The following is a 9,081-nucleotide window of genomic DNA, read 5'->3' as shown; positions in this document are numbered from 1 at the left end:
ACAGACTTACAGATCGAAGGCAACATGAAAACAGAAAAAAACGGCCGTAATAGGCGCTTTTATATGACAGCAACATGATCATAATGTGCACTACATACATAGGTAGAAATTCATGGCAAATAGACTATTCACACCTTGTCCTACAGGGAAGACGTTTCGCCTCTCACGGTTGTCTTGTTTTGTCGGGGCGCCTGACGTTCTGTTGGACCCGGTGGACTATCAGGTGTTCCCTCCTCACCAGCACTGCCTGCGGGCGGCCGGTAGCGTCCCCTGTTTATAACATGTCAGAAGAATTGCGATCAAAGGGGCGGAGAAACCGCAGCCGTGAAGACGTATCTATCTCTGATTGGCTCCGGAAAAAAACTTTCTTTCTGATGTTAATTCATATAGGTGCGCCGTCGATGCGTCCACCAAACTAGTAGTAATACCGGTAAGTCAGAGGCATTCCAGGGCAATGATCCGTATACAACCAAGGGTAATAGTAGCTAAGGTGTGGTGCTACTTTCTGCACGCTAGCTGGAGGAATTTCAGCGTCATAATTAGATAATCGACCAGATGCACCTATGCAGAAAGTTCTAGAATCATCTTTGACGAAACTTAAGACCATTGTCTGGAAATTGGCAACATGGCAGTGAGAGACAATGTCAAACATCTATGACTTCAGAACATACATTCGATAAGGTGTCCCTTCCTTACAGCTTTAATTACGTTTAAAACGGAATGATGAAAAGAGGCGTCTTATCAATATTTAGGAATCCAAGATAACCCCGTATTATAAGCATTTTCTTCAACAGTTACTCCTTATCATCTTGAATAAAAGGCCCATGGATCGTACACAGTATTCACCTACTCGCGCTCACGCCCCGTTTACTCGTATAGTTTTCACTAGTGAAGTCGTCAAACACGTAGTGTGAGTTTCTTTTTGTTCTCCTTAAAATGTCACAGACAGGATGGCGCTGTTCACAGTTCATTATTTGCAATCACCGATGACAATTACCGTTCAAAGGGATCTCTATTCAGCAATCTGTGACGGCGCCAGAAACCTTGAGATTTTGTCAAGCGAGATGACCCTTGAATGATTTGGAATTCTCCTCTCTAGTTCTGAATTTGTACCAATGTCACACTCGGCCATGCATGATGCTCTGTTGGTTTCTTCAATTTTACCCTCATGGAAATGGATTTAAACCTCGTGTCCTGTGGCATAGATTTAGCTTTCAGATAGATTACATCCCATTATTATGCCTGCATGTACTAAACCATTGTACCTTAGTCATATAATGAGTCAATTGCAAGTTTGAGATTTACTGCTATATTCTAATTTGTTAATACTAATAGATTGATATAGGCAGTCTCTCCTCTGAGTTCAAGGCACATTTGTTACACCAGTACCAAACTATTACTTTCTCATTGCGTTATTTGTGTATTTATGACAAGCAACATACGTTTAAATCTCCATCGTGAGTCATGAACAGCAACTGACTGAATATACGTTTCTAAACTCCTTCTGAGATGTCGATTCTAAGGTTTGTTTGTTTTAATAAATCTATTAACATATATCATCACACACACATGGTACAAAACATAATAGAGTAAAATCTGGTACGTATACAAGGGTGAGTCAAAAGGTAATGCCATCGTTTCTACAACAGGCCCATGAATGAATGAATGAATGACCTAGAAATGTTTATGACAAGACGAAGTGTAAATATGTGTGTTCAGAATTGGAACAGTAGCACAGGACTGTTGTCCTAGAAACGTTTATGACGAGACGAGATGTAACTGTGTGTACAGAATTGTAACAGAAACGCAGGACGGTTGTTCCAGAAACTTTTGAAGCGAGAGGCTGTGTAATTATGTTGCGTTTTATATTTTGATATTTGTACATAATTGTAAATAATTTTTATGCTCTCCCAGAGTGGAGGAATAAAGGAAGGAAAGGAAGGAAAGGAAGGGAATGAATGAATGAATGAATGAATGAATGATTGAATGAATGAATGAATGAATGAATGAATGAATGAATGAATGAATGAATGAATAAATGAATGAATGAATGAATGAATGAGTAACCGAAATAGCCCTACATGTCTATGACGGAATCTTTAAGTCACGGTCAGTTTGTGTCCTCTATATAAAAACTCACACCTAGAGGATTCACACAGTATCTGAGTGTCAAACAACAATATACACAGGATGAGACATGGTCACATAAAAGTTTAGATAACATCCGGAGTTAGATATGCAGGGCTTACTCCACAGTGGGATTTACTAAGAACGACAAAGACGTCTCGAGATATTTGTCTATACAATACAAGAGTATTCCGGGCATGTTGGATAATCTTTGCCCAAGGCACCAAATGCCAAAAGCAAACAATCCCAATCCCAAACGCACCTTAAGTAGACCCCGTTCTTCGCACACTGACAGTGACACCTCTTTTCGACAACACACCCACCGTCACCTTTCCACCTTGCATACTTAGGACTGTCAGTCTATTGTCTGTGTCTGTCTCTTTGTCCGAGTGCACTGGGCAGAAGCGACATCAGCTCCTCATCAATAAAAGTATCGAAGTACAAAGATGTCACATCAAGTCATATGAGTTTGTCCATACGGCATCCATCACACTTTCGAAAAACCGTGGGAATGATATCAAGAGCAAATGTCCGTAAGGATAAGATAATGGTGGCAGGTGTCAAATTTTGTGGATCAAGTACTCTTACTGAGCTAAATATGAGCCAGCTCGACTCTGACCGGTGCATGCCACCATTGTTTGAACATGTATCAGACATTTGCTCTAAAAGCCTGTTGACTTGACACATTGAGCAGAACAACATAAACAAGCTGCAACCCTTTTTGCGGACATCAAAAGCTATCCACCAATAACGAGTCAAGAACGTAACATGTCCAGTGCAAACTATTAAAAAACCATACGTTCTGTTGCAGTGCCAAGGAAAGCCGACAGAAGGCCCATAATCGACCTTGACCTTTATCTCTCCTACAGGTACCTAGTACATACAGTCATTAAAATCCAAGTTGTGTTGACTACAAATTTCAGGAAACACGAACAACACAAACGCACACAAGCACACACAAACACACACACAAACGCACACAAGCACACACAAACACAAGCACACACAAACACACACACACACACAGACAAGTGCGCCAAAAACTATAGCTTAATTTTTCATGAAGATAAATATACACACACACATACATACACACTCACGAATACAAGGATATCTTTATACGGCTACTTAAAAAAAAACAAGACACAAGAATTTTGTTCATCAGAAGTGTAATGGCCTCTACGCTTGGCTGTACCACTTGTCTATATGATAAGTGAACGTTGATCACTGGATTAGGCTGATACACATCATTATCTTCTATTAAAGAATGCTTTGATTCTTGCTCAGTGGCCTGTATCATCTGATAGCCGGGTTGAGTCTTCAACTGTTCTTCGCCCGAAAAGGTCATGAACCCGAACAGTTCCACCCTCAGGCTTAACACCGCGCGTGCGCTTTCAAGGCTGACTCCGTCAAAATTGTGTTAGGGACGTGCTAGGCTGATACCAACTGTATTTCATTGCTCTTCATCAGATGACTGGTGTAGCAGGCTATAATCTACTTCTGCCAAGAGTCTACTTTATACACCCCTGATAGTTCAAATGCCATTGCTCGTAGCTCTTGGATGACATGGCAATTGATTAGCCTCCACCAAGCCTTCCTACGGGGGTTCGTAGAATTCGGCACAATTCCTGGAAATGGCCAGGGGAGACAGTCCATGCTTCAATGGCTGCGCGGCCGACCAGCTTCTCAGGTAGCATAACTCCCCTGGCAAATTACTGTAAATGCAGAAATGTTCGCGGTGGTTTTAACTTTTATGTTCGCGGTTTTCGCGAGGCAGTCTTGCCGCAAACTTAACCACCGCAAATGTTTTTAATGACGGTATAAGGCTGGTGTAATACCACTACCGCGAACTTAAAACCATTGAGGGAGGGGGGGGGGGGGGCTATAATATCAGCAACTGTTTGCAATATATAATGTTAGGAATATTTTGATCACATCTCTGTGAATAAGATAAAATGAACGTAATTGAACACAGTGGTACAACATGTACATGTAGGTGATGCATATTCAACTAGAGTTCCACGAACACATAACTTTGCCAAATAAACCAGGTTTGTTATGCAGAATGATGTCTGTAGACAAATGCGTTACTCATTTCATTTTCTTTATAATTATATGCTTGGAGTTGGTTTATAAAATTTTGGCATTGATTATGCAAATTAGATCCCAAGTTACAATCAATTGATATCAAATTGTAGCAAGCATTACTTAAGCTATTAGCATACCGAAAATCATGATGATCCTTTGATCCATTCTTGACTTATTCTCTTTCAAAGTCTTTAAATACACCTCTTACTTTCTTCCCTCTTTCTCAGTTACATATGTGACAACTTTCATTGATGAAAGTACTATAATGGAATACAGTGGATTTATGAACATTTCCTAATCAATTATGCAAATTAGCTGTTAATTTGCATAATAAGTATCACATTATATAAGTCTTCACTTAGGCTATTTACATGCCAAAAATCATGACGATCCGTCAACACGTTCATATTTTCTCATTAATTATGCAAATGAGATCATCATTTGCATGGTAACTATGTATTGACATTTCTCTCTTTCTCAGCTACATATGTGACAAGTTTTAAAGTCCTATAATGGAATGTAGTGAATTTATAAATATCCTCATTAATTATGTAAATTAGCTGTTGATTAGCATAATTGGTATCTCATTATGTAGGTCTTCACTTACGCTACCTACATACCAAAAAGCATGATGATCCGCCAAAATGTTCATATTTTCTCATTAATTATGCAAATGAGGCCATCTTTTGCATAATTGATATCTATCAACATTTCTCTCATTCCCAGCTACATATGTGACAAGTTTGAAAGTCCATTCATGGAATGCAGTGGTTTTATAAATTTTCCTAATTAATTATGCAAATTAGCTGTTGATTTGCATAATTAGTATACCATTATGTAAGTCATCACTCATTCTATGTACATACCAAAAATCATGACGATTCGTCAACACGTTGTAGAGTTATTCTCGTCCAAAGTTTGAAAGGAAACCGGCGCCTGCAGTTCCAAAAAAGCTGCTAGGGGGCCCAAACTCCCAGCACTTACTCTCTGTCTTGAGGGCTATCTACCACTCGAAAATCATGATCACAGCATGTCCAGAACAGGAGATATCAAAAATTGAGGTTCTGCTGCAGTACCTTAGCAAGCCGCTAGGGGGCCCAAAATCGAACTTGACCTTCGTTTTCCCGACCCCTACCCACCTACCAAATATAATCGGGATACATCAAAGGCTTCTCGAGTTATGCTGTTAACACACACACACACAGACACACACACAGACTCACAAGCCTATAAAACATAACCTTAGCCATTCTGGCAAAGGTAACAATGAACGCACGTGGTTGCAGGTGTATTCTACAGGTGGAACGCCACAAGGAAACGCCTTTCAAACCAATGAAGACCCACGTTATGGCGTGCAGTTATAGTTCACGTTAACTCTTGGAATCTGGGTAAAATAAGGCACTATTGCAGACGTCTTGACAGTACAGATGTTCACAGAACTTTGAGTGACATTCGGGACTGCGAGTCCTGCGCATGACTAGTGACCCCCTTGTAACCCCCCTTGTTCTTTTCCCCCAGGATAGGTTTGAACCAGACACAGGTTGGATATATTTATTATCCAGTCTAACTACCTTCACCAAATGTTTGCCTGTGACCATATCCCTGGAAATGTCGAAAATGGACTTTTACATGACTATCATAGATTCTTGACTTTTTCTTGATCCCTAACGCCTCTCTTTGGTACTGCACCAGCACATCAGGGTTTGACATATTATTTAGATTTAGATGCAATGCGTGTAAAAAGCGGTATTCTGTCAAATTTCAACCTTAAGCTAAAGGCACAACCCGCTGTACGTGTTATTTGTCCGTACGTTTTTTGGGGATGCCACGTCCGCCACGTATTCTGAAAACGTGGAGAAAGACTGGCAAGAGCAGGGAGGGAGTACGTCAACGCACGGCACACATTGACACAAAGTTCTGCCTGCACGTAAAGTTCTACGGCGTGTCTGCGTGCTAAAAATATGCGTCGGATTCCCTACGAGTTCGTATGCAGACGGTACTTATCACTTACGGATCCCAAAAGATTACCCACGTTTGTTTTGGCACGTAGACAGCACGTATTTTCACGTACGGCGGGTTGTGCCCTTAGTAAGTTAGCCTTAGCTTAAGACAGCATGATAGCATGGAAAGGGAGTCTGCGTTTGCACAGGATTTCAGTCTGATACTGAAGTATGCATTTGCACATACATGTATGATAACGTTAACGTTATACATTGGCACATATCATCAAGACATTTATTCAAAGACAAACTGTGTGACAGTCATAAAGGGATCATCAAGACACACTTTTCAGTAGAATTTTATAATAGCAAGGCATCATGGAGAGGGGTATTATATCATTATACAGCTTGCACAGGTCAATTTGATTTTGTAATATACGTATCTAAATATATATTCTTTATTTCTCACTTTCTGCAGAATTCACATTTTCCTCTAAGGCCACACGAATTCAATGTGTTGTTTCTCAGATTTTTTTTTCGCTCCACCAATTTCTTAGATAACAAATTCTTTATGTTTTGCGTGTTTTACTGTCTAAATTTCACAGGACACATCATGGTTCTTCAGCGATCACCGTATAATCGAAAGGGTTATTTGTAGGGTAGGGGTGATTAACAGAATGTGTGTATGAATGCTTTACTTTGATGGACGAATACTGTGACAGTCATTTTTCTTCTTCTTTGTGAGTGTTTGGGGGAGGGGGGCTGGGTAACCTGACGTCCGTTTCCTCCCAAGTTACTAATAGATACCACCCTCCCTCGCCTGTCTAACTCCCCTCCCTGATACCACAAGTCTCACAACTTTAGGCTCCTCACTCACTCTCACTCTCACTCATGGCAGGATATTGTCGCTCTCTCTCTCTGAGGAACCCTTCCCTTCAGGAACTACATTCACTCAATCACACATACTCTCACTCACTCACTCACTCACTCACTCACTCACTCACTCACTCACTCACTCACTCACTCACTCACTCACTCACTCACTCACTCACTCACTCACTCACACATACTCTCACTCACTCACTCACTCACTCACACATACTCTCACTCACTCACTCACTCACTCACTCACTCACTCACACATTCGCTCAATCACACATACTCTCACTCACTCACTCACTCACTCACTCACTCACTCACTCACACATTCGCTCAATCACACATACTCTCACTCACTCACTCACTCACACATTCACTCACTCACACATACTCTCACTCACCCACTCACTCACTTACATGCAGCCCTCTCCACTATCCTAATTTCCAATAAAAGATATCTCACAAGCTGGAGTTGAAGCCACATGTTGTACTTTATTCTGGGAGGTTCAAAAGACAATACACATCTGAAAATATAATGGCATGATGCTCCTGGCATCTTACAAAGGAGCATTGATTTCCTGTAATTGACAATATATTTTAAGAATGGAACAGATGGTTATTGTAGAAAACTGACAGATGTGATGAAAAAACTGTCAATGGAAACATTTTTCACAAAAGTTAAACGTTGTTGATTGTCTTCCTCCTTCAGATGATACAGGAGGATTCTATGAGTACATACATGTAGATGTTACAGCTTCATTCTAGTTTACCTACATACTACTTCAATATAAGAGCGCTAATAATGATATTGTTGCTTAAATCATGGCTATCTGCATTCCACATCTCGGGGAGACAACTTGGGGGGATGAAAGGTGTTGCTTTGCTCAGCAAAATTGTAGAGTACAAGTCCGGTCTCACTAAATACCGAAAACAACCGGAAACAACCGAAAACAACCGAAAACAACCGAAAACAACTTGAAATATACCGAAAACAATGTAAAACAACTCGACAAATACTGAAAACAACTCGAAGCCACCTAAAAAATGTCGAAGCAATCATAAACAACCTATCAGAACCCGAAAAAAGCCGGAAAACAACTCGTAAACAACAACAATGTCTATTTTATCTTCATCTACTGGTTACTATCCCTTGAATTATTTTCTCCGCGGCCGAGGGAGAGAATGGAGTGATTCTGAAGGAAGGATTCTTTCAGCAAAGGGGATGTAGCCGAGGAAAACACCTTTCCATCGATCACACGCTGTTTTATGGTGTAAAGCAAAATCCATATTTTGATCATTTAGTTTAATTTGGGGCCTCTGTGGTAATACACGTTTGCGGTTTTTCTATTTAAATCGATTTGTTATGGCAGCGGAAATGCGTTATAATTGAGCAAGAAATATACTAGATTGTTTTGATTGCTAGAAAAAAAAGTAGTACACATTAGCTAAATAGGCAGCAGAATTTCCCAGCAGTAATTAATAAGCAAACCTATTTTCCAAGCAGAGATTTCGTCGGGGGATAGCAGTGACTGCTATTTCTTGTTGTGCCAATACTACACCCCGCCCCTACCGTTACCTCTGCTTGGAGTTACACAATAGATGCCAATTAATATAGATATCCATTGATGAGTTTGCGAGTTGACCAAGCAGTCCCCATTTATAACGTACAGGGTCCGTGAATCTGAATGCGAACAGGCAAAGGAGATCAATGACTTTATTATTACTAATATTTTATTAATAACAGGGGTCGTCAAACAAAAAAATCCATCGTTGCCTAACTCCTGTCCAAAATAAAGTCAAAATTATTAAATAATAGCCCACTGAAATTATTGTCTGTTGTTTATGGTTGTGTGGAGTTATTTTCGGTAATTAGTGAAAGTTGTTTTCGGTTGTTTTCGGTAATTAGTGAAAGTTGTTTTCGGTTGTTTTCGGTAATTAGTGAAAGTTGTTTTCGGTTGTTTTCGGTATTTAGTGAAAGTTGTTTTCGGTTGCTTTCCGTATTTAGAAAAAGTTGTTTTCGCCTGTTTTCAGATGTCTGTGGGAATGT

General features: G+C 40.1%; 1 protein-coding gene across 2 annotated transcripts in view; it reads right to left on the bottom strand.

Annotated features, from left to right (window-relative positions):
- Window positions 1–9,081, bottom strand: part of LOC118414203 — a 43,236-nt gene that overhangs the window by 16,844 nt on the left and 17,311 nt on the right. For both annotated transcript variants that reach the window (XM_035818080.1, XM_035818079.1), the window contains one exon: window positions 135–270. The gene's annotated coding sequence lies outside the window, so the exon portion shown is untranslated. The remainder of the gene's footprint in view (window positions 1–134; window positions 271–9,081) is intronic.

This window comes from Branchiostoma floridae, chromosome 4, assembly GCF_000003815.2.
Source record: "Branchiostoma floridae strain S238N-H82 chromosome 4, Bfl_VNyyK, whole genome shotgun sequence".
In the NCBI taxonomy this organism is placed as follows: domain Eukaryota; kingdom Metazoa; phylum Chordata; class Leptocardii; order Amphioxiformes; family Branchiostomatidae; genus Branchiostoma; species Branchiostoma floridae.
The sequence above is the reverse complement of the archived record's forward strand: the minus strand, read 5'-3'. Positions and strand labels throughout refer to the sequence as shown.